The sequence below is a fragment of the Ostrea edulis genome, chromosome 2 (genome assembly GCF_947568905.1).
Source record: "Ostrea edulis chromosome 2, xbOstEdul1.1, whole genome shotgun sequence".
In the NCBI taxonomy this organism is placed as follows: domain Eukaryota; kingdom Metazoa; phylum Mollusca; class Bivalvia; order Ostreida; family Ostreidae; genus Ostrea; species Ostrea edulis.
This window is the reverse complement of record NC_079165.1, coordinates 11,004,816-11,031,826: the sequence shown is the minus strand read 5'-3', so window position 1 is coordinate 11,031,826 and position 27,011 is coordinate 11,004,816. Positions and strand designations below refer to the sequence as shown.

General features: G+C 34.4%; 1 pseudogene; it reads right to left on the bottom strand.

The window, feature by feature from the left end:
* Positions 1–6,264: 6,264 nt before the first annotated feature.
* On the bottom strand, positions 6,265–16,817 carry LOC125678737 (LIM/homeobox protein Awh-like; annotated as a pseudogene).
* Positions 16,818–27,011: the final 10,194 nt, after the last annotated feature.

Here is a 27,011-nt window from a genome sequence, read left to right as displayed (position 1 = left end):
TATCTGACTAATTTTCAACTAACTATGTGAAGTGGGATGGTATTAGGTATCTTGGTATGCCATCAATTTTCAGATATCACCTTTAAGGAAGTCAGCTACTTATACATTTTGATTCCAGGTAACATGAAATTTCAAGTTTTTCATAAATATCTTAAAGAACTCTGTATTTCTATTAGATATCTGACTAATTTACAACTATCTACGTGAAGAAGTATGATATTAGGTATCTTGACATGCCAACAATTTTCAGATATCCCCTTAAGGAAGTCAGCTACTTATACCTTTTCATTCCTAGTAATCTAAGTCTTCCGTACATATCTTAAGGAACTCTGCTTTTGTAATAAATATATCATTCATTTACCATCTCCCATATAACAAGGTGTGATATTAAGTAACTTAATATGCCATCAATTTTCAGATATCACGAGTAAGGAAGTCAGCTACTTATACCTTTTGATTCCTGACAACCTGAAATTTCAAGTTTTTCATAAATATCTTGAGGATCTCCTTGTTTGTATTAAATATCTGACTAATTTACAACTATCCGGCATGTGACCTTATGTTACCTGGAATCAAAAGGTATAAGTAGCTGACTTCTTTAAACGTGATATCTTAAAATTGATGGCATAATAAGATACGTATTATCACTCTTTGTCATATGTGAGTTGGTTTAATGATATATCTAATACAAACGCAGAGTTCCTTAAGATGTGTAGGAAAAACTTAATATTAGTCAGATATCTAATACAAATACAGAGTTCTTTAAGATATTTATGAAAAACTTGAAATTTCAGGCTACCTAGAATCAAATGGTATAAGTAGCTGACTTCCTTAAACGTGATATCTGAAAATTGATGGCATATCAAAATACCTAATACCATTCCACTTCACATGGATAGTTGTAAATTAGTCAGATATCTACTAGAAACAAAGAGTTCTTTAAGATATTTATGAAAAACTTGAAATTTGATGTTGCATGCAATCAAAAAGTATAAGTAGCTGACTTCCTTAAGGGTGATATCTGATAATTCATGACATATCGAGATACCTAGTACCACTCCACTTCACATGGATAGTTGTAAACTAGTCAGATATCTAATACAAACACAGAGTTCTTTAAGATATTTATGAAAAACTTGAAATTTCAGGATACCAAAAATCAAAAGGTACTACTGTAGTAACTGACTTCCTTAAGCGTGATATCTGGAAATCTATGGCATGTCAAGATACCTAATATCACTCTTCACTTTGATAATCGTAAATTAGACAGATATCTAATACAAACTCAGAGTTCCTTAAAATAATGGTCGAAAACTTGAAATTTCATGTTACCTGCAATCAAAAGGTATAAGTAGCTGACTTCCTTAAGGGTGATATCTGAAAATTGATGGTATATCAAGATACCTAACACCACTCCACTTCACATGGATAGTTGTAAATTAGTCAGATATCTAATACAAACAAGGAGTTCTTTAAGATATTTGTGAAAACTTGAAATTTCAGGTTACCTGCAATCAAAAGGTATAAGTAGCTGACTTCCTTAAGGGTGATATCTGAAAATTAATGGCATATCAAAATACCTAGTACCACTCCACTTCACATGGATAGTTGTAAAAAAAAAAAATCAGGTATCTAATACAAGCACAGAGTTCTTTAAGATATTTATGAAAAACTTGAAATTTCAGGATACCAGGAATCAAAAGGTATAAGTAGCTTACTTCCTTAAGCGTGATATCTGGAAATTTATGGCATGTAAAGATACCTAATATCACTCTTCTTCACTTTGATAATTGAAAATTAGTCAGATATCTAATACAATCTCAGAGTTCCTTAAGATATTTTCGAAAAACTTGAAATTTCAGTTTACCCGCCACCAAAAGGTATGTGTAGCTGACTTCCTTAAGCGTGATATTTGAAAATTGATGACATATCACGATACACAATATCACTATTCGCCATACGTATCGTTGTAAGTTAGTTAAATATATAATATAAACATGGACTCCCTTATGGTATTCACACGGATCTTGAAATTTCATTTTACCGATGATCAAAATGTATAAGTAACTGATTTCCTAAAGAGCGATATCTGAAAATTCGTGGCGTACCAAAACACCATATATCACTTCTTGTCATATGTATAGTCGTAAATTCGTCAGATATCTAATACAAACATAAAGTTTCTTACGGTATTCACACTTATGTTGAAATTTCAAGGTAACTCGAATCAAATTGTAAAAGTAGCAGATATCTCAAAATGGATGGTATATCAAATGATTGAAGGTCTGAATTCAATCCGTATCACTTTTAAAGTAAACACTCAGTTGAAAAAGTGTATTCGTATTTGGTATGCAACGTTATGTAATTGGGGATAATTGAGCATGAAATTTCATACGACTCCTCGTTCTCTTTAGAAATAAATCTGATAGATAATAATTTTCCAACTCATTAACCCAGGGCCGTAAAGTAACCTTCAATTTGGAGGAGGCAGGAAATGAGGTGGGGGTCTGGGGGCCGCCCAGGCCCCCAGACGCTGAGCACATTTTGTGCACACTGAACACGTTTCGTGCAAAATCCTTGATTCTAGGGCCTTCTAAGATGTTACTTGACTAACTCATTCTAAAAGAAAGATTTGGAATGCTTTTTAAGGGAGGTATCATGTTCTTAGTTATTGGAAACAACATAAATTCTAATGAACTTTAAATTTTATTTTTTTTTTGGCTCAAAAGTTGGAGGAGGCAGCTGCCTCCTCCGCCTCCATGTAATTTACGGCCCTGTTAACCTTTATCTGGTAGCGAGCTATCAGTAAAATAACGTTTATATTTTGTAGTAGCTGGCTACGAGTAGCTAACGTTTTTTACTTTTAGTAGCTGGCTACTAGTAACTGGCTACTAGTAGCTAACTTTTCCTGGTTCAAGTAGCTGGCTACTAGTAGCCAACTTTACCGATCTGGTAAATCTTAGTATCTAGCTTGTTTAGAAAAATGTACTAAGCGATAAAAGAAGCAATAATTTCTTCCACTCCCGGAGAAATAAATGTCAAAATCTTCTGATTTCTTGAATTACTTTCAGCTTCGACCGGTTCTAGCGATTAATGTGCACTTAAGTGACACTGCTGTTCGCTTCAAAACAGTTAGTTAACTATTAAATCAAATCTACATCACTATTAATGTGGTATTACTTACCGTCTATGTATGTAAATTCCATATAATAAACCATCACTAATTTTTCCGTTCAAATGAAGACTTTTATGGCGCAATATTTTATTTCCCAAAATTAAGTTCTTATTGTTTGTTTTTTTAATTAAATTAGCGAAATGCAAGTAGGTACGTAGAGATACGATGTATCAGTAACTAGATAAAGCAGACTATAGGAACTCTTCAATTCCAGGAGATAAAATATTGTGCCATGGACATCTTCAATTGAACGGAAGATTTAGTGCCAATTTTCATTTCGGGATTTTTATACCTAAATGGTAAGTAATACAGCATTAATAGTGATAGAGAGTTAGCTTAACAGTCAAATCACTTACTTGAAGCGAACAGCAGTGCAACCTAAGTGCACATTAATTAATTGTTGGAACTGGCCGAAGCTGAAAGTCAATTTCCAGACATGAATTATGAAGGACTGCTCCGATATTCAGCCGAGCCAAATCTCAACTGAAATTACCATACTTAGTAATATGTATGTGATACACAATTAAGAGCATTATTGTTTTTCAATTATGCTGTTTTAACAGAGTTATATAAATGTTAACGATATCAAATGTCGACAGATCTGCTCACGAGAAAAACTTCATATGTACTTTTAAAATATACCAACGTATCAGCCACTTAGAACCAGGGGGCTGATCCTCCACTTTTTAAACAACATACACTGCGTTATTGAGATCTCTTGGCGGATTGACCCCTACCCCACTCTTTGGTGGTAGTAATGAATGGTAAATATGTAATAATGAATTAACTGGTGAATTGAGGGACGAACGGAGTTTGGGCAAAAGAGAAATTTTAGGTTCTTTTTCTGCTTGTCAACAATTGCAGAAGACAGTTTCTCCTCCGACTGTCCCTACACTTTGAAAAACGATGCTACGTGTCTGCGTACTATTCTAAATTTTTCCAAAATAATCACTCGGCAGTCTGAAGTAAAATGTTTTTGAACTTGGCAGCCGCCATAATAAATTGCATGCACAGCTACATTGACATCAACAGATATTTCATAAACAATTGTAAAGAGAATTGCCAAACATGTTCTATATGGTTTGTGAAAACAGTTTTAGTCACAGAGGCTAAGCCCGTTTAATTTGGGCCCGAACTCTGCGATGGCCAAAACGGGCTTAGCCCCTGTGGTTTTAGTGATCCTGATAAAACGTGATTAATGTAACGGGACAATCCACTTAAATTACATGTTAGATCCGTTCGTAGACTTGCATACATAACTTTTTATGTATGCAAATATGCGAGCGGATCCAATATGTAATTTTAATTATATTGTGTTATGGGGTTTAATTCATTCATTTATATAGTTACACGATAATATATTTACCTTTAAGGTAGCTCATTACACTAAAAGAGGGTGTTGCACCGAAGCGGGAATTTTCCCTAATCGGAGCTCCGTGCCAGCACTCGTGACGTAGAACTGACCTCCATCCATATTTATACTCTTATTGCGTATTTGCCATTAAAATACATGTAGGATTCCCCAGTACTAAGGGCAAGCCTAATACATTTTATGTGTCAGTACATTATACATATAGTCTTAACATAATTTTTGAAACCATGAAAATTAAATTGTTGTTTTCTTCTGAGTATCAGATACAATGTATACGGTTACATGTTACGAGTGTATCAAATACTTAATATTCTATATACTACTACAGTCTAAAAGCTCTTATACTCGTATGTATTATTTTCTACAACCAACAGATGGCAACTGTACATGACTGACCACCAAACAAAATGTGGGAAGTTTAAAACGTATTAATAAAGTTCAACATAATTCGAAGTGCATGCACCTGAAAACATTGATTTAGAAGAAAATATTTTTGAAAATTGAAAACGTTCTTGGTTATTATTTTTGAAATCTATGGATAAAATCTTCAAAAAAACATGTCAGTTAGAAAAGATATATATCAAAGAAATATGTTATAAAAAGAAATTGAAACGAAATGACCAAACTTAAGATATAATCACTATAATCATACCAAAGAAAAAAGTACCGATCCCGATCAAAATTGATAGAAATTACTAAAAAAAAAAAAAAAAAAAAAAAAAAAATCATATTGTTGCTAATTGTATGTACTGTTTATCAAGAAATTAGTTTCCTTTATAAATTCGTTTACTTTGTAAACCATTTCACATGAAGGCATCGAATGGAGTTTTCTGATTACAATGTTCTCTATATGACTACCTTTTTATAATTCCGATCGGGCTTTGTTCAATTTATATGATTTTTTGTGATTTATCCCGGAATGATAAATAGGTACTTTGTTTGCAAATAAGATACTCTAGAGTCAAAATTTCGCAGTGATTTGATGCATGATATGAATATCTAATAAAATATGCTAAACGACTCGGATAGACGTTCTAATTTTTTTTAAAAATAAAATAATATTTATAAATATTGAAAAGGTTATTTGCTAATATTTTTAAATCTACGGATTAAATCTTCAAAACACATGTCAATTAGAAAAAAAAGATATATCAGAGAAATATATTTCAAAAAGAAATTGAAATGAAATGGTCGTAATTCAGAAATGTTTTGATTTTTCAAATTTGAATAATTGTGAGCTTGTATCACTCTTTCGATGGTGAAATCACACTTCATACGAGGTGTTTTAACGAGCCATTAAATACATTTTAGTGTAATGAACTACCTTAATAGCAACACTCAACAAAGCTGAAGTGAAATTAACATTAATTGAACCGTTCCTAGCAAAAAGGGTCCTTAAGTATATTAATGCTAAAGTGTGAACTATAGAGAACATCCCTCAATATATTAGAGCAATGTTGATTGTCATTAAAATATTACAGACTATTAACGATGACAACCAACTCGTGATTGGTAATCAAGACCTTTTTCTTTACAAGTATGCGAAAAATGACGATACGTTTTTCATTATGACGTTTTTTGAAAAACATTGTTGGAGAAGATAAGGACCTGTTTTGCTAGGAACGGCTCAATTGATCACTTCAAACAAAACTGGCACTCTACGCTTCAAATTTCACCAAAAGCATTAAACTACAGAATTTATAAAGAAGAACTGAGATTTGAAAATGATCTTAATTTATTATCAAAAAATGATACAATTACATTTTGTAGATTTTGAACATGCAATCATCATCTACCGATTGAAAGTGGGCGTTGGATTAACATACCAAGAGAAGATAGAATATGTACATACTGTAATTTACAAGAAATTGGAGATGAATTTCATTATCTACTCAACTGTAATGCAATACAAGAACAAAGAATGAAATTTTTATCACCTAAACAAACAAAAATTGAAAATATTTATACTTTTAAACAAATCATGTCTAACAAATACTCTGTACTTTCATTAAGAAAATAAATAAGATGTGCTCCCCTACATAGAATGCCCATACTTCACATTAATAATAACAGTGTTTTTTTCTAACTTGATAAATACTTTATTACACGCGTGTATTACTTACTAAATGTATATATAATAACTTCTTATCTTTATATCTCTGTATACCATTGCACAATGGTGATGAGATCCAATAAATTGAATTGAAAGACAAAGGAAGTATTACCTCAGAAAGGAGTAACAAAACAATTTTTATTTAAAAAAAAATTATATATATATATTGATAGATATAGTTATACTATGGGCAGAACTGTTTTAAATTAATTACAATAACAAATCAAATATCAACATGGGCATTGGGCCGCCAAACAAAGAGCATGCTCCAAAAACAAATGCATACACAACACACATACAAAAGTGTAGCTAAAAAGTTCATCAACAGTCGCAGTTCAAAGTTCAACTATAAAAGTTCAAAGTTCACTGACTTTACCAACACAAAGTTCACAGGTCACTGTTTAGGATAAAGTTCAATGTATCAGAAAGCAATGACCCTGTCAGGTGCAGAGATCAAAGCTTAATATTCACGAGATTATATGCCGCAGGTTTATCACTTTGATCAAGGAGTCGAAACAGCCGTACCAATTCCATGTTCCGCTGCTGATGAATCCATCCATCAATCTAGTAATCTACAAAAGAAAACAAAACAAAGCGAAAATATCCGTTCAAAAAGGAGGGTGGGCGGGTAATTTACTAATCTTGCAAAATAATAGCTTTAAAAATTCACCATCCTCATTCAAAGAGATGGAAAAAAGAAAAGGCTATGCCAAAAGGGAATAACTCCTTAACTATAAATGTTAACTCATGGGTGGATCTAAGGTGAAATACATGAGCTGCACACTTCGATAAAAAACTCCAATTCCATCTAAATTGGATGTGATAATATATTGTTGTTCATATCTAAAAATGAACAACATTTGCGGGGTTACATTGAGCTTTTAAAATGACATTAAAGATTGTAAGCATCAATACCAAGTATTTTATTGACATATTGGATTAATTAAGGTATTTTGTTGCCAGATTTAAATCATTAAGATATGAAATTCAAACGTAATTATCTTGACCAGATGGTAATCCCTGTTGAATTTGAACTTTTACAGTCCAGCTGAAATACAAGGATGACACTTAATTCTGAGATTAAAGGTCAAAGCTACAAATATTCCATATCCATTAGTCCGATATACATGTATCATCTGATCATTACAACTCTAGCAATAGGAATTGTGATGAAATCGTACACAAATTCAACTGTACATACTAGGTCCACGAAATGCAGTCTCTTTTTTAAAGGACAGCAACTTGTTTTATACATTTCCTGACAAATTGCGCATACTCTTCAACTATCTCGCTGCTGTCACTTCATCTTACATCTAAATAAACAAAACAAAATCCCTAATCCAATATTGTTGTATCGAGCGTATTTATATCAAATAAACGGTATATCTGCAACCATTGACCAGTACCAATATTTAAACAATAAAATGCCTTTCTTTATTGTTTCATCGGGTGATGAAGGTAGCTAGCATTGCAGAAAAAAAATGCATAACCCGCGTAAGCAGGTCATACAATTTTTTTCTGCAATGCTTGCTACCTTCATCACCCGATGAAATAACAAAGAAAGGCATTTTATTGTTTATATTTTTAAGTACTATTAAAAATATAAATTAGAATTATAATCTAAAATATCATATAGTTGACCCTAATCTCCGTTTAGATTCGGCTCGGCTGAATATTTGAACTGACGCCTTCACCGAATCTCGGAGCAGTCCTTCATAATTCATGTCTGAAAATTTACTTTCAGCTTCGGCCAGTTCTAGCAATTAATGTGCTCTTGGGTGACACTGCTGTTGCTTCAAATCAGTCAGTTGACTATGAAACCAAATCTGTACTATTAATGCTGTATTACTTACCGTCTATGTATGTAAATTCCAGGAAATAAACCATCACTTATTTTCCCGTTCAAATGAAGACTTATATGGCGCAATGTTTTATCTCCCAAAATTGAAGAGTTCCTATAGTTTGTTTTTTAAATTAGCGAAATACAAGTAGGTATGTAGAGATACAATGTATCAGTAACTAGATAAAGCAGATTATAGGAACTCTTCAATTCCAGGAGATAAAATATTGTACCATGGAAGTCTTCATTTAAATGGAAAATTTAGTGCCTTTTTTCATTTTAGGATTTTTATACCTAGACGGTAAGCAATACAAAATTAATAGTGATAGAGGGTTAGTTTCATAGTCAAATCACTTATTTGAAGCGAACCTAAGTGCACATCAATTGCTAGAACTGGCCGAAGCTGAAAGTAAATTTCCAGACATGAATTATGAAGGACTTCTCCGATATTTGTTACGTCAAATGGAACAGTCAAGGCACCCTTCGACATTGATGACACTCCATACTTGGTAATGATTACGCAGACAGATGGTACTAGTTTGCAACAAACATGTACTTATTGCATGATGAAAGCAATGTCAATTTCAAAAGAAATATAAGAGAAAATTATCAGTGAATGTAAATGTATGAATTTATGAATAATAGCCCGGAATATTTTATGATTACCCCTATCTCAATCTCTAATGAAAATCGACTCCCCCCCAACCCCCATCCCACCGCTTCTTTTGCAATGTTAACAGGAATCGACCCCATACATTCTAAACGAAGTATTTTCCAAACCCTGAGCATTAAATAATATTGGTGTACTGATTATCATCGACTTTAGAATATCGGTCATTGATTGAAACGAGGTATCTATTGTGATTTTGAAAATCGAAGACTTTGGTATTTTTTATGATACGAATGTTCCTACCGCGAATTATCTAAAAACAAAAATGGCTGACGAATAAGCTGAGTCATCTGATAAGAACATCAAAATTCGAGAGATCTGTAGCTCTCCGGGAAAACAAAATCGAAAATATGCGTTTTGGGGGGTTCTTTTTTTTTTTTTTTTTTTTTTTTTTACAAAACAACAATTTGGGCAGCACTTAAGCAGTCACTGGATTTACACTAATTAAAATAATTTAGGGTAAAACTAGTTTAATATATTTATGCCATGAATTGAATGAATTTCGATTATTTTTTCATTAATCAATCGAAAAAGGTACATTCGGTTGTCGGTTATATTTTCCCGATTACCCATCACTATTAAACAATGTAGAATAACGTGAACTGATGAAAGGCGATTTCAAACAAGAATAAAGAGTTGAGCAAACACAGAACCCGGCCTGGATATACCAGAGGTGGGATCAGGTGCCTAGGAGGAGTAAGCATCCCCTGTCGACCGGTCACACCCGCCCTATATCTTGATCAGGTAAACGGAGTTATCCGTAGTCAAATCAATGTGCCAAGAACAGCCTAACATTTGATATGAAACACGTCAGACAGCACTTGACCCAATGATAGGTTGTATTGACAAATTAGATCGTAATAACAACCATAGAATTTGCGAAATGCTGACTTCACATTTGGATAACATACTATAAAGTTCTGTGTAATTATTCTATGGTGCAGTGTTATTGTCACCGACACATCAAACATTTTCTATTCTGCAAATAGAGCCGAAGTGTTTGAACAAATTAGAAGGTTAATCAAGCGAAGTGCGTCCTTAGATGTACCTTAATTATTATATTGATCAGTGCGATAAATCTTTTGTTCAAATAATAGTTACAAATGTAAGAAAAAACTAACCTACCTTTCGGCCGAATTCCAAGGGGAGATTATCGACTTACCCTGGCGTCTCCCCCGTTCTTTTTAGCGATTTCCCAAAGTAAGGTTGTGCACGATGACTTTAGTCGGACGTTGAATCGCTGAACTGGCCCTCTGAACCGCTTGACATTTGGACACGAGCTGCAACAAAGAAATGAATAAATACACATGGACTTGTAACTTTACATACTTTTGATCTAAATCTTTTAAGCCATTGTACTTCATGCACAATCTTTGTAGTACGATAATAATCACAGGAGCTCGGGTCATGAATGATGTAAATAAATACTACCGAGGAAATTCGATCTAATAGCGTGAAAAAAGTTGTCCATCCCATGATGTTGATTTTTAGTTTTCTGTTAATTTCTGTGGAAACGAGGGGGCTATTTATATTCGGTCTTACCTAGGGGAATAGGGAAAGTAAATATGAATAACCCCCTCGTTTTCACAGAAATTAGTTTTCTGTAAACTACATGTATTAAAGTACATGTATCTGTGGTATTTATTACAGTAAATCTACATAAGCATGGGTCCAACAGATTTTACTGCTTTGTCTGCTTTCGGTCTTCAACTTTGGGTACGTTTTGCCCTACATTTAGCACATTTCATAACCGCGAAAAATCTTATCGTTTCGCCGGAAGTCACTCTTTTACAATCCGGGAGTAAACAAGTCGTACTAAAGAAGGCTCTCCAGATAATACTCTATTTTACTTAATAGAGAATGAAACCCTCTTACGGCCCTTGGGGCACTCCCTATAGGTAACACGTATATACATATATTTAAAATGAAAGTATAGAAACCTGATGAAAAATTAAACCATACCTATCGAAGTTGAAAATTTTTGTCAAAATGGCGTAGATTCGAATACAAGCGCGAGGACAAGTAATTCTCCATTTTGAATCTCGTGTACCCAAGTTCACGTCGTTCTGAGATGTTACATAAAACCAGTAAAAGCATATAAACCACATTTTCTTAATCATATATAATTTATTCCTCGATTAACGCGACTGCACCAGGTGACGTCTACGTTTGTATTTGCTAATTACCGACGCTGAATATGACGTTGCAACGCACTGTTTACATCAATATTCCCGCGTTCAATAAATAGGCGGATCTAATTAAAGTCTAAAGTCGTGTAACAAGGTGTTAGGATAGAGCTTTGGGATAATTTTGTCATGTTATGAACACACAATGTACATATACTAATGTCAATACATTTTGCTTCGTCCTAAACACGCGTACGATCACCCCGTAAGACATAAATATATACTAGAATGCTCTAGACTCCCCAGATATTACTCTATTTTGCTTAATAGTAGGCGAAGCCCTATTACGGCCCTTTAGACCGTCCCTATAGGTAACACGTATACATATACAAGTATTTAAAAGGAAAATATATAAACCTGATGAAAAATTAAACCATACCTATCGAACTTGAAAATTTTGGTCAAAATGGCGTAGTCTATTCGAATACAAGCGCGAGGACAAGTAATTCTCCATTTTGAATCTCGTGTACCCAAGTTCACGTCGTTCTGAGATGTTATATAAAATCAGTAAAAGCATGTAAACCACATTTTCTTAATCGACATATATTATCACTCCTCGATTAACGCGACTGCACCATGTGACGTCTCCTATGTTTGTATTTGCTAATCACCGACGCTGAAGATGACGTTGTAACGCACTGTTTGCCTCAATATCCCCGCGTTCAATGAATAGGCGGATCAAATGTCTAAAGTCATGCAACAAGGTGTTAGGATAGAGCTCTGTCCTAACGAGTTCTAGGTGTTAAATTTGGGATATTTTTGTCCTGTTATGAACACACAATGTAGATATACTAATGCCAATACTTTCTGCTTCGTGCTATACACGGTCACGCCGTAAGACATAAATTTATATATTATACTAGAATACTGTAAAAACAATAACCAAAAAACAAAAAAACAAAAACAAAAAAACCACAGTAACGTTTGAAAATTGAACTTCACCTCTAAAAAGTATGCAGTGGCTGAAGTCAATTTTCCAACTTTTAAGAAATGTTTACTGCATACTAGATAAGGAAAATAGATAACAGAACAGTAAACATCTAGATCATAGAATTGGGGGGGGGGGGGGGGGGGGGGGGGGGGGGGGGGGGGTCACGATCATAGTTCGAATTTCCTTCATTGTTCTATAGTTTTATTTACATTATCCATGACCGGAGCGATTATGATAATGATAACTGCATCAATACTCACGACAACCAGAGCTTAGTTGAGAACGCTGCTGTTTCTTTTGTTTGGCACGTGCGTTCTGGAACCATACTTGTGCAACGCGCCTACTAATTCCCGCCGTTGTTGCGATGTTGCTTAGGGACTCGCTGTCTGGATTGCTCTCGACGTTAAAGGTACCATGAAGTATCTCGAGCTGTTCCTCCGTAAAACAGGATCGGGCCCGTTTGGGTTTTGGTTCACTGCTGACTTCGGAATCTGAAAGTATCGATTAGCTATCTTCAATATCGCTTCATGCTAACTGGTTATGCATCTATTTGTAACGGTCCCGTGGGGATCCAGATTAGAATAGGTCCTCAGTACCCCTTGCCTGTCGTAAGAGGCGATTAAATGGGGCGGTCCTTCGGATGAGACCGCAAAACCCGAGGTCACGTGCCACAGTAGGTGTGGCACTATAAAGATCCCTCCCTGCTCAAAGGCCGTAAGCACCGAGCATAGGCCTAAATTTTGCAGCCCTTCACTGGCAGTGGTGACGTCTCCATATGAGAGAAATATTATCGAGAGGGACGTTAAACAGCATTCAATCAATCAATCGATATTTAACATAGATAAAACATTGTGTTTTATCAACTGCATCTTCACAAGTCAAGGGTTAAATTGAATCGTTACCTCGCAGTAACCCTTTACTTGACACCAGTCACCATCAATAATCCTTGACTTGTGAAGATGATCAACTGTAAGTCCTAAAGTTCCACAGTTCTTACCATTTACTATGGTGTAGTAGGGGGGGGGGGGGGGGGGTCAGCTAATAATTTCTAACTTTGCTCGTGAAAATAACGGAAAATCGACCAATGCAAGTTTCCAAATCGGTACATTATACATGTACATACACAATAGCCGGAAACCGCGCCATGTTTTCAGCTGTAACTCTTTGCTGAGGAACTCATTCCACAATAATAATTTCAACAAATGTTGTCTTAACGCAATAATATAATACAACATAGATAACGCACTTACACTTCTAACAATAATCTTATTTGTAGGATATTCTGTTCAGATGTAGAAAACCTAAATACATTTATAACAGCGACCGGAGTGAAGAATGCTAGACGTTTTAATTCTGATGTGTTTTTTTCTTTTTCTGTCGTTATTTGAAATCCTTATATACAGTGTCTTTATCTTCCCAAGAAGGTCAGGATAATTACATGAAAACACAACAGAAGAACCACGTCTCGTGTATACATATCTTCCCAAGAAGGTCAGGATAATTACATGAAAACACAACAGAAAAACCACGTCTCGTGTATACATATCTTCCCAAGTAAGTCTCCCGTGGGGGTCCGGGTTAGAGGAGGTACTCGATATCCCTTGTTTGTTGTAAGAGGTGACTAAATGGGGCGGTGCTTGACAGATGATACCGCAAAAGCCGAGACCCCGTGTCACAGCAGGGTTTGCACGATAAAGACCCCTCCCTCCTCAAAGGCTGTAAGTGCCGAGGATAGGCCCTAATTCTACAGTCCTTCACCGGAAATGGTAAAGTTTCCATATGAGTGAAAAATTCTCGATCGGGACGTTAAACAATATACCATCAATTCCAAGTAAGAGCATGAAAATAATTTTTTGAACAAATGAAAACCATGATTATTAACTTCTTAGTGTAACCATTTCAATATCAATTTTGATAGATAATTTAATAAAATGAAATCAATTTATAAATTTACACATTATACCGGTTTACCGATAAAGTGTCCCATTCTTAACTAAGGACCCTGGGTCGGGGACCTGTCCCTGAAATAATTTTTATATGAAAAGTTTTTAAAAGTAGAAAGCTCCTACCTGTGTCACCCTGTAGGCGAGACCTATAATGTTGGATACATAATACGTGATCCCCAAGCAGTGAAAATTCTTCCCCTGTTGAAAGCTGCCGTTCACAGGCGTCGCATGCAAAACAGGCAAGATGAAACACTTTGTCCCGGGCTCTTCTCACCCAGTCTGATGCCTGTATCTGCCGACTGCATTTAGTACACTTCGTTACTTCACTGCAATTGAAAATGAAAGAAAAAGTGAGCAAGCTCACATTCCCATGTTCCAACAGTGTTTGACAATGTTTTACATAATTAATGGTAATGCGATGTATTACTGCAAGAACAGGCCTGGATTTCTCGAAAGAAACTCAAGTCCAAACTTGGACTTAAGTCTGATAATTTACTCAAATTTTGACTACTCAAATAAAAGAAAACTCAAACTTAAGTTTGAGATTTATTCGAGAATTCCTAGCCAGGACAGACGGACTCGAAAGTCTAAGTTCGAAAGGGGCATAACTCCCTAAAAATTATTTAATCAAAATTTCCTGAAAATATGCACATCTACACAGTGTGTCCTTATTAAATAAAAAGCTTCACGAAATCCTGTTGAGCGGTGTCAGAGGAGTTGCGCTGACAAGAACAGGGGAGACGGGCTCTAAAGTCTAAGTTCAAAAGGGGCATAACTCCCAGAAACATTATTGAATCAGAATTTCCCCGGAATATACAAATCTACAGTGTGTCCTTATCAACTACAAAGTTTCACGAAATTCTGTTGAGCGGTCGCTTAAAAGAAATGAACTGACGGACTGACTGACGTGTCAAAAACATTACTCTTCATAGCGTGTGGTATAATAAGAGAAAAAATAAAATAAAATGGAGAAATATTTCTGAATACTTCTCCAGTTTCAACTAACACTCATAAGAAGTTCAACGTACCTGAGGTAGTCTCGCCTGCAGTAAAAGTTGCCACTTTTTACGAAGCAGGTTTCCTTCTGCTGAAGTGGAGCGCAGCAGACACAGCACCGGAGACAGCCTGTGTGCCAAAAGGTGTTGCTCACATTGAGGAGATACCTGTCCAGGAGCGGTTCCCGACATCCCTCACAAATCTTACACTCGCTCTGTAAGTAAATCGTATTTCATCTTAATAAAATGAATATTTTGTAGTGAATTGTGGATTGTATATATTTTTCTCTAGATGTTTTGTTTCATACATGGCAGATACATATGACAAATTCTTAGTTTACACTTCACGTTTAAAAAAGTCAATTATTCAAAATATTGTTTTAATTATATTTTGGTAAATACGAATTACTATGTTAAAACAATCCTAAGAGTTACAGAACAAAATCTTCAGGGCCGTAAATTACATGGAGGCGGAGGAGGCAGCTGCCTCCTCCAACTTTTGAGCCAAAAAAAATTAAAATTTAAAGTTCATTAGAATTTATGTTGTTTCCAATAACTAAGAACATGATACCTCCCTTAAAAAGCATTCCAAATCTTTCTTTTAGAATGAGTTAGTCAAGTAACATCTTAGAAGGCCCTAGAATCAAGGATTTTGCACGAAACGTGTTCAGTGTGCACAAAATGTGCTCAGCGTCTGGGGGCCTGGGCGGCCCCCAGACCCCCGCCTAATTTTCTGCCTCCTCCAAATTGATGGTTAATTTACGGCCCTGATCTTGTTTTAATTATATTAGGTAAATACGAATTACTATGTTAAAACAATCCTAAGAGTTACAGAACAAAATCTTGTTTTAATTATATTTGGGAAATACGAATTACTATGTTAAAACAATTCTAAGGCTTACAGAACAAAATATTGTTTTAATTTATATTTGATACATACGAATTATTACCTTATAACAATCCTAAGGGTTACAGAACAAAATATTAAGGACGTGTGCGACGTTTCTGATATTTTTTCTAATAAAATAATTTTTTATCTCCTCGATATGAAGAGTTCTCGTATGATTTCCGAAATAGTTTGAACTTTTATATTGTAGTAATATTACCATACTTTGTATATCGGCCTGGGTTGCTCAATGGTTAGATCATCTAACTGGTAATGCAAGGACTGACAAGATTCGATACTCGTTTGTTTCAAACGTTTTTTTTTCTCTCCTTTGCTACAGTAATGTCCATTTATACTACTTAATTATAAGAACTGACTTTACATTTTTACTTACAACAACCAGGAACTATCAAAATATGATAACTCTAAAACAGACTTGGTAATATACCCCATCCTTGGTGTTTTGTATAAATGAGATAGAACATGAGTGATTTGTACGTTGAAAGTAACAAAATTGTGTATTATCCTTTTTTAAAACTACCATACCAGGTGCACTTTTTCTTTGAAAGCGTGCACAAAAAGTTACATACCTAGGTAAAAACAAAATACTTACGGACTTAACTGCACATGTGAGTTGCTCTGCAATCTCTTCATCAGATAGAGTCGAAGTGGGGAATCTCGGTATATCAGAAATTGTCGCCATTATTCTCTCTTGGTCGCTGGACTGGTTTACAGAAGTTAAGTCTGTCAAAATGGATTATCAGAAATATAGCGGACTGCAACCCCACTCAACCTTAAATACGGTTACCTGAGCACCGCTCACACTCACGTCGTTGATTGGGAGAAGGGGTGATTGACCACCGGTCACCGTGTCGATTTTGGTAATTGTTTTCCATTTTAATTGATCTCATGGATACATCAAAAGTTGACAAGAAGTACCCCGTCGCGTGGCAGGCATGCACGCGCGTGTTTTGCTATTCAAATAAAATAATTATCACTTACTACGTCCCAATTTGACTATTAATCATTGGAACCCGAAAAGTACTATAATCCGATTATAAAAAACCCCCAACATTTCACAAGCATCTCTGTTCTTTATATATTAATTATACTATACAATTCAATTCAAACAATTTATTTTAAAATATTCTCTCGTGGGTTTATAGCGTCGAAGTTTCGTATATCTTGTGCACATTCAACAATCATTTAAAATACATATATAATAATCATAATTTTTTGGGGCTTGATGGGAACATGGTTTTCTATGTAATATTACAATGCTGCCTCATTTTCGAATCATAACTGCTTTGACAGCTTCTATAAAGTTCGGTTTATTCGACCTTGATAGTTGTCGAGTGTATTTAAACATGGTATGATTACATTTCTAGACGTTATAATACAAATGAACGCACGGTAATTAACGTGCTCTGCAGTTTCATGTGGACTAAGCGTACTCATTTGACAATGATATTAACATCATTCAATTTGAATTTGGTTATTCCCACAAGTCAGTAAACATGACATAGAGAAATACATAATCACAATAAATTGATATATACATGTGTGTTGAGGTACAAGTATATACATATACAATAATGAAGATTACAGAATATAATTGACAAATTAACTTCAACTTGGAGGGTTGACCACCTCATTATTTTACTTTCTATTTGCTCTGGGGATACTAGACCATCTCCCAGTTTCTATTCGTTAATCTTGTAATTTTACGTATTTTATAAATATACTTTGATAAGATATGGCTTTGACATTTAAATTCAAAATTTGTATACAAGTTGTAAATTTCACCTTTACAGCAATTATTACATTCTGACGACCATTACTTCTGAAATTGATCATATAATTTTTGTTTTACTAATGAATTTACAAGCCACGTTTTGTTTTGTAATAATGGAAAATCCATATACATGTAATTGCTTAAGCCGCAATCGTCAATAATGCTTTTAACATTTTGTATCCATTTGATAAAATAGATATGACAATTTTGTTTCTTTGCCATTGACAATGTTGGACCAAAATAAACATACCCGGTTTTGATATTTTTTTTTTTTTTTCACATATATCAGTCTTTAATTCCAAAATACATTACTATTTCGGGGTAAAGTCTCCGCAGAGACCCCCTTATAATCTTTACCTAGGGTGCCAGGGGCCCCTTGGATTAGATGTATATAGGCATACATATACATATATATAAATTTATCATATAAATTTCTACATATAGAAAACACAAACATATATGCATACATACAAACACACACACATATAATATAGTTATATAATAAAATTTATTAACATGTTATGGCAAAAAAGGTTCTTATTTTTACGGAAAAACCAACAACAACACACAATATAATTATGTACATAAAAAACCTGAAACTGCCATATGCGGGGTTAACAATTCAAAAGTTCATATCACAACCCCCATGGCAGCACTATAGGAGGACAGGACCCCTCCTCATAGTGGGAACTTTTTGCAAAATACCAGTATATAAAAGGTTTATTACAAAATTTTATTTGATATAGAAATATAGTTGTTTGTAATCAATTCAAATTGTTCAAAATAAACTCACATTGTAACATAGTTAAAAATGTGCATAGACAGATATTTGTCAGAGGTTTCATATTATAAAAAGTCATACCTGCAAAGGTGTATAAATTACAATTTGTCTTTAATTGCTTTCATAACTTTAGCATATTTTTTATCCTGAATTTTTGTGTACACTTCTGTATAAAAATTCAATTTACTTTTTATGTGGTTACATATTTCTTGAGGTTTTTCGTCTTTGTTATCTAATCTACAATACATTTTATACTTGTATATTTTACAAAAAAGAATAGAGAGTTTCTCTCGCTTGAAATCCTGTTTATCCAAGATACTTTTATGGATTTTAATTTCAAAGATACATCGACAATTCCAATGCCTCCCTTTAGGACATTTCCAATCTGTGTATTTCTTTTAATTCTATCTCTTTTGTTCCATATATAGTTATATAACAAACTTTGAAATTTCTTAATTACTTCTTCATTTGGAAAGCTCAGAACTGATCCAACATATATAATCTTTGATATTGCTAGGCTATTGATGACACAAACTTTACCAAAAATGGTTAGTTTTCTTTTTTTCCATGATTCAAACAGTTTTTCTAAGTCATCTACAATTTTTGTCCAATTGTTTTTATAACATATTTCTTTGTTGTGTCCTATATAAATTCCAAGAGTTTTTATGCTATCATTGTTTACGTTAACATTTCTAATTTGTTTATAATGATATTTGTGAGGACCCGTTAATATACATTCTGTTTTTGACATATTTAAATACATACCCGAAACATTGCTGAATTTTGCTATGACTTTTAAAGAATGTTCTAGAGAGGTTTCATCTTTAAGAGGAAGAGTACAATCATCTGCATGTTGTATAATCTTAATACTGTTAGTCATTCCTGGTTTTTGAAATCCATTAATATTTGAATTCGATCTAATATTTATAATAGATCGAATACCCGGTTTTGATATAGATATCTGTCCAATTCGCCACATATCATACTTTTTGGTATACTTTGCCAAAACCGACAACACCGTTTTATCAGTGCTGAATTCCGAATGTTAGTTCAAACAATATTTTATTCATTATTCGTGTACATATATACATTCAAGATTATATAAAGTACAAATATGAGAAAAAGATCGGTTTACATTGTTCCTTCTCCTATATAGCGTTAAATGAGAGGTGTACACATTTGAATGCATTATTATAGTGCGAAGGATTACAAATATATATTATACAAACAAATTAGAATTTCGTTTACGAAACGAGGACCATGATCAATATAACAGGAGGAGTGTAATAGTGGACAATACCACAGTTGTAATTAAACCAGAATTAGTACCAGTATGAAATGTATGTACACTGATGTTTTAGTTAATGTTTTTGAGACAATATAACACGATAAGTACTATACAAATTATATATTTGATTTTGAAGTTCTTGGGTGTAAAAGAGTATCGGTAAAATCGCTTGGGAGTAACTATATTTTCAACTGATTCTTTAGCCTTTTTCATAGAACATGCTATTAGATTCCCTGTGTTTGTTCATTTGTATGTTTTACCGGTACGTCCCAGTCAAGATTTTTTTTTTTTTTTACACCAAAATGCGTCAAACGTTGTAATTGCTCAAAGTGCCATTATGTTTTTTTAGTGCACCTAAGCACGGTGCTCACAGCCCATGACAGTGAGTGAGACTGAATAACCCTGACAACGCCTGTCACAAGTACAATATCCACCGACTCATTGTCTTGTTAGAATCGAGGCTATATGCCTCCGCTTGCAATGAGGAGTTCACGAGTTATCTCATACGTTTACAAGAGTTATCCCCGTACCTTTCAAATTTGTACGAATATTGGTCGTGTGTCAATCATTTCTCGATTGGTTGATTTTTATTGTCTAACATCTTCACCCATATGGAGACATCACCATTGCTGGTGAATGGCTGCACAATTTTGGCCTATGCTCGGCGCTTACGGCTTTTGAGCAGGTAGGGATCAACTGCTACGACACGGGGCCTCGGTTTTGCGGTATCACTCGGACCACCTCTTACGACAAGCAAGGGGTATAGAGGACCTATCTTAACCCGGATCCCCACGGGACACAAATATATAACTTATAATATTAATTTTAGACAAATGACCGCTAACATCTGAAAGTTCATTCCAGTGCTAATAAAAATCATAAAAATATATAGAGTACTGTACCGTTGCTTTTGATAAAATAACAAATAAATATTTATATGACCTATAAAAGGAACGGGAACCTATAAAAAAAAAAATTCGTTTATTAGCACTTGGAATGAACTTTCAGATGTTGGCCGTCATTTTTCTATAATTAATATAGAGACTAGTATTGAGGTCAATGGGAATTTCCCCCAGATGACCCTGCTCTGTGGCTTTTACAAATTAGACTAACGATCCCGATGTCGGCTTATTCTGAAGGATATCAAATATACCTTTTCTTGATGTAGAGTGTGTATTGATACAGTAGTTCATATTCTTACCCCCCCCCCTTTAATTTCAAAACCTTTTACAAACCTGTCCATATCGTGCACGTTTACGAAACTCGCTTAGATACTTGTACATCTTTTCCTAAGATTTTGTAAAACAACGTTAATACGTTAAACGAAGTTATTTCCATGCAATGATCAACGAATCATTAGATCCGGGATTTTAAAACACATCACGGTACATATGATTTCATAACGGATTTTGATCACCTTATAGACCTAACAGAAATATTTTGAGATTACTTTACGACTTTATTCTCTGGGGCTTTCGATTATTTAATAAAATCGAAGACATTCCTCAAACCTAATACTTTATGCAAGTCACAGGTCTTTGGAATACGGGTCCTTGTGGGCGTTGGCACGATAAAGTACCTGTCCTTACCGTTTAATTTCATTTTTTTTTTTAAAATTAAATAAGAATTTCGTTTCTATTTAATCATTTAGATTTTTCTTGGAAATTTGATATTCCTGTTTCTTCTTGATTTTATGGGCCTGTATTTAATGGGCCTTCGTAGTTTTATAATACGTATGCAGAAGTTTTTCATGTTTCAATACACTGCTTCACGGGAACAAAAGTCATAATGGAATAAAAAGTATATGAAATATTAAATCGAAATTCATCAGAAAAATTTCAATACGGTGACATATAAATCAAATGCAGTTTTTGCGTAATGATAGTTATCTAAAATGTCTGCTGTAAAGACAAACTATATCCCCATCTTTTCGGATAAAAGAGAGCAGTAGGCTATCATCACCTTTACAAATGACCGACATGTACAGAACGACCGTTTGTCATTTTCATTATTTAAAACAATCATCTGGGACGTATTAAAGGGAAAATGTAGACCATGCTACTTCTTTGGCCATATTTCTCACTGTAGAGATTATACATAACCAGTTTTGCGGAGAGGAGGCTAGTGGATATTTGACGATTGGATTTTCAGAAACGATTTCAAGTCCCCGACAAGCGAGGATGAGAGTGCCTATTGAACCAGAACACACTATAACAAGAGTTCACAACTTTTCTACATTAATATAATCGTTTCTCATTTTTACTTTTTTCACCATCAATTATAAATCAGCGCCTTCAGAGATGTAGCACTCGTACATAAATATGCCGTAAAACAAATTTAATTTAAGTCAGCTTACTTAACACATCAGATCCGTAACAAATTCAAGTCAGCTTACTTAACACATCAGATCCGTAACAAATTCAAGTCAGCTTACTTAACACATCAGATCCGTAACAAATTCAAGTCAGCTTACTTAACACATCAGATCCGTAACAAATTCAAGTCAGCTTACTTAACACATCAGATCCGTAACAAATTCAAGTCAGCTTACTTAACACATCAGATCCGTAACAAATTCAAGGTTATTCAAACATTTATTTACAACTCAAAATAATAATTATAAAAGTATACAAAAACTGGTATTATAAATAGTTTATAAGTATCAGTTCTCTCTCTAGACACGATCAACGGAAGTACGACACTCAAGCAGTTTTTAAATCCGGAATAACGTTGAAACTGTCTTCACGCAGACGTGGAATCTGGCCCTCTGAACCGCTTGACATCTGAACATGAACTGCAACAAAATAAATACACATGGATTTGTAACTTTACATACTTTTGATATATAGCGTTTGGGCAATTGCATTTCATGAACCTGTTCGTAATAATAATACAATAAATATTCATATTAACTAGTATATGCTGTAAAAATTGATTTCATAAACGTTTGAAAATTTACTTCATCCCAAAGAGTATACGGTTCAAAGTTTATGAAATTCATATTCACTGCATACTAGTATATATTAAGCAAAATAGATAACAGAAAACTAAAAAAATCCACATCATAGAGTGGGGAAAATGGTCACGATCATAGTTTGAATTTCCTCTATAGTTCTATAATTTACATATCCGTGTGATTATGATAATAACTGCATCAATACTCACGACAACTAGAGCTTAGTTGAGAACGCTTCTGTTTCTTTTATTTGGCGCGTGCGTTCTGGAACCAGACTTGTGCAACGCGTCTACTAATTCCCGCCGTTGTTGCGATGTTGTTTAGGGACTCGCTGTTTGGGTTGCTCTCGACGTTAAAGTTACCATGAAGTATTCCGTAAAGAACATCAAACCCGTTTGACCTTTTGTTCACAGCTCACTTCGGAATCTGAAAACATCAATGAATTTAAATGTAACATACAGGTATATAAAACATTGCATTTTACCAATTGTAGGTCCCGGGGTACATGTAGATATATAATACATGAATGCATGCAACAGTGTCCAAATCGGTACATTATTCACAGTAACCGGAAACCGCGCCATGTTTCAGATATATTTCGTGTTTTATAAGCCGAGGAACCCATTCTAATTATGTTTCAACAAATTTGAAGATGATTCACTTCAAGACGATCCAGCAAATTACTGGTATATAAATAGACGTTGGGGTGAAAAAGTGAACAGGCACGGATATCTACACAGTATAGTTAGAAAGTACTGCAAATGAAATCTGCAACACAAAAGGATAAGATGTGCACCTACAGGGGAATTTATTTCTATGGCCAACAACATACATGTAAATGTGTTTATTGTAGTTATAATTACACGCGTATCTATCGAACACGCGTTTTGTTTATATAATGAATTGGCCCCATTCAAAGGCTCTCTTCCTGTGCGTTTTGACATGACACGCGTATCTATCGAACACGCGTTTTGTTTATATAATGAATTAGCCCCATTCGAAGGCTCTCTTCCTGTTCGTTTTGACATGACACCCACCCACCCACAAAACATTTATGAATTGTTTTATTACTGATCTTATTTTCTCATTGTAGAGAACAAAAGATGTATTTTTTCTAAGAAGATGTTATTATATATACTTATAGAAGTCAATAAACTGCACTCTTGAGAGCACTTCTATATCATATCTACACACTGTGTTCATTTATAGTATAAATTATTTATGTTCGGTTGAGTGTAACGAATTAGAACATAAGTAACGTATTTATCTCCCCTTGGATACTTCTAACAATAATCTATATGTAGGATATTTCGTTCAGATGTGGAAAACCTAAACACACTAACAGCGATCGGAATCAAGAATACACGAGACGTTTTAATCCTGATGCTTTTTCTGTTGTTATTTCAAATACTTGTACCACGTATTTATCTTCCAAAGTAAGTCAATGTAATTATGGTTTTGAACAAATGAAAATCATCATTATTAATTTCTTAATATAAGCATTTCAATATCAATTTTTATAGATAATTTGATAGAATGAAATAAACTTATGAATTTACACATTATATATCGATAAAGTGCTCCATTGTTCACTAAGGACCCTGGGTCGGGGACCTGTCCCTGAAATAATTTTTATATGAAAAGTTTTTTAAAGTAGAAAGCTCCTACCTGTGTCACCCTGTAGACGAGACCTGTAATGTCGGATACATACATGTAATACGTGATCCTCAATCAGTGCAAATTCTTCCCCTGTTTCCCCTGTTGAAAGCTGTCGTTCACAGGCGTCGCACGCAAAACAGCCAAGGTGAAACACTTTGTCCTGGGCTCTCCTCACCCAGTCTGATGCCTCTATCTGCCGACTGCATTTAGAACACTTTAGTACTCACTGCAACCGAGAAATATTTCTGAATACTTTTCCAGTTTCAACTAACACCCATAAAAAGTTAAACGTACCTGAGGTAGTCTTGCCTGCAGTAAATGTTGCCACTTTTCATGAAGCAGGTTTCCTTCTACTGAAGAGGAGCGCAGCAGACATAGCACCGGAGACAGCCTGTGTGTCAATACGTGTTACTCACAGTGAGGAAATATTTGTCCAGGAGTGGTTCCCGACAACCTTTTTCTGGCAAATAATTTATTGTATCAAAAATCATATCTTTCTCTAGATGTTCTATTTCATTCATGGCAGATACAAATGACAAATTCTTTGTCTACATTGCACGTTTAACAAAGTCATTCATTCAAAATGGTGTTTTAATTCATATATGACAGGTCCAGTCCAAAGACTATTTCTACCCACGTAGCTACTTATAGTTACCTAGTAATTTAAACCTACTCCAGGTAGCTATTTTTGCCTACTTTTTCCTTTACTTGCATTTCGTGACCAAAGCAGGATCAGCGCAATATGGTGTGTACCAAATTTCTTGATTCATTTACGCTGACGATGAATACCACAAAAATATTGGACAGAAAATTATTATTTTCTAACCTACGGTAACAAATTTGCATCAATAACTACACCCAGTTCCATTTTCTAGGAACTTAGGATCAAAGCTACGTGATAAGAAGTCTAGAATGTCTTGCACATCTGTATTAATTTTAAAGTTTACCTTCATGCATTTTTACATTAAAGGTTTTTGGGGCGATTTTTCATGCATTTCCTGTACATTCTCCACCCTTGAAAAGTATTCAAATTTACACTCCGAATTTTGCCGTGCACATGCACAACACGATACATAAAACGACTGATCTGTTTAAAAGATGCGCCTTAATCATTATTTATTTTTTAAAAACAGGTAAAAGTAGGTAGAAGTAGCTACTTTAGGCCAAGTAAAATTAATTAGTAGATTATCATTCCCGCCCGCCCCTCGAAAATCACCCCGCCCCGATTTTTTTTATTTTTCAAAATTACGATTTCCGGATATTTTTATGCCCAGTCCGGTATCGTAAACGTACTTTGTTTCACTTTGCCTTTTAGAAACCCAAATACACATGTAATTATGATTTATAAAACCTTTTCTCAATGAGAGAAGGCATTTTCGAGGTCAAGAATACCATGGCGAAAAATAAAAAATAAAATCCTCCCACCCGCCCCATTTTTTTTGTGAAGTTTGAATGATAATCTACTAATTAATTTTACTTGGCCTTAAGTAGGTTCAAATACCTAGGTAGCTATTAATAGCTACGTATGTAGAATTAGTCTTTGGACTGGACCGGTTTGATAAATACTAATTACGGCGTTAAAATAATCCTTTATAGATCAAATTAAGTAAATAAGTAAATTGTTTATTATAGTGACATGTGTAATGATACAGTTATACAATTAATTTGACAATAAACGTATTTTTTACATCCGGCCTAAAGGACCTATATGTCACTGATTAATATTTTTACAATGTTCATACAAACACATAAATGGAGATGGAATGATATTAGAATGTCTTTTTTGTGAAGTTCTGACGGATTTTAAAAGCATCAAGTGTGAAAATAGCGGCTTGCCTAGGAAATATACATAAAATATGCGAGAAGAGTGCATTATCTAATGACAAATTTAACAAATTTTTAAAATCCTATTTTGCTGAAAACGTCTTTTCTCTTATTTTCATATAATTTACAATGTAGTAGAAAATGTATTTCGTTTTCAATTTCGTTTTGATCACAACACTGGCAAATTCTGTCTTGAGGTGGCTCAGATTTATAGCGACCTGTTTCAATACGAAGTGGTAGTACACCGCAGCGAAACATTGCCATCGCTGATCGTACAGATTTTGGTACGCGACGTTTCTGACATTTTCTCTAAAATTATTTTTTCATCTCCTCGATATGAAAAGTTCTTCTATGATTTCCGAGATAGTAATGCAATGGTTCCGGGTTCGATACATTTATGCAACTTAAAAATTAAACTGTTAAAAGCTGACTTTACATGGTATTTTTATTTGCAATAGTCAGGAACTATCAAAATATGCTAAACTCTAAAACAGACATGGTAACATACCCCATGGCGTTTCGTAGAAACGAGATAAAACGCGAGTGAATTGCACATGAAAAGTAAAAAAAAAAAAAAAAAAATTGTATGTTATT